This window comes from Limulus polyphemus, unplaced genomic scaffold (genome assembly GCF_000517525.1).
Source record: "Limulus polyphemus unplaced genomic scaffold, Limulus_polyphemus-2.1.2 Scaffold9740, whole genome shotgun sequence".
NCBI lineage: Eukaryota > Metazoa > Arthropoda > Merostomata > Xiphosura > Limulidae > Limulus > Limulus polyphemus.
The window spans coordinates 22,574-23,854 of NW_013675350.1; positions in this window are offsets into that span (position 1 = coordinate 22,574).

Consider the following 1,281-nt stretch of genomic DNA (forward strand, 5'->3'; position numbering starts at 1 on the left):
AGGAAGTCCTAACCTAGTAACCTGTATCACAGATATTGGTAATAAATCGTGTATCATCTCTAGTTTAAATGACAGGAAGTCCTAACCTAGTAACCTGTATCAGATATATTGGTAATAAATCGTGTATCATCTCCAGTTTAACAAAAGTGTGTGAGGTTAATCTATGCATATAATCTTTTTATCTGTGTTTTGCCAACCTGATATTTAGCGCTATACACTCAGAGACTTACCACTGAACTACCGGGGGAGGCTATGTATGTGAATATCATGATATCACATTAAATAAAGAGCCATATACAAACATTTGTTAAGATAGTAAAGAATATTTGAAGTGAAATTAGTTGAATCTATGTATTAAAACTCCCCCTCCCCACCCCAATGGCATAGCGCTAAGTCTGCGGATTTATAACGCTAAATACCGGGTTTGCCCATTGTGTAGTTGTTATGTTGGTGGGGGCCATTAAATTCGGTAGATATACAGTCTTAGTTGTTATGTTGGTGGGGCCATTAAATTCGGTAGATGTACAGTCTTAGTTGTTATGTTGGTGGGGCCATTAAATTCGGTAGATGTACAGTCTTAGTTGTTACGTTGGTGGGGGGGGCATTAAATTCGGGAGATTTCCCTTTAATTACACTTAACGTTAATACAAGTTTGATTAATTAATACAAGTTTGATTAAGTTAAGTGTAATTAAAGGGAAATCTCCGACAAACAGAGTTAGATCGTTAATAACTTATTAATGATCTAACTCTGTTTGTCGGAGATTTCCCTTTAATTACACTTAACTTAATCAAACTTGCACGAACTTATTAATGATCTAACTCTGTTTGTCGGAGATTTCCCTTTAATTACACTTAACTTAATCAAACTTGCACGAATTTATTAATGATCTAACTCTTTTTGTCGGAGATTTCCCTTTAATTACAGTTAAATTAATCAAACTTGCATGAACTTATTAATGATCTAACTCTGCTCCGACAAAGTTCGTGCAAGTTTGATTAATTTAAGTGTAATTAAAGGGAAATTAATTAATGATCTAACTCTGGTTAAGTGTAATTAAAGGGAAATCTCCGTCAAACAGAGTTAGATCATTAATAAGTTAATACAAGTTTGATTAAGTTAAGTGTAATTAAAGGGAAATCTCCGACAAACAGAGTTAGATCATTAATAAGTTAATACAAGTTTGATTAAGTTAAGTGTAATTAAAGGGAAATCTCCGACAAACAGAGTGTTAATACAAGTTTGATTAAGAGTTAGATCATTAATAATTGTTTGTCGGAG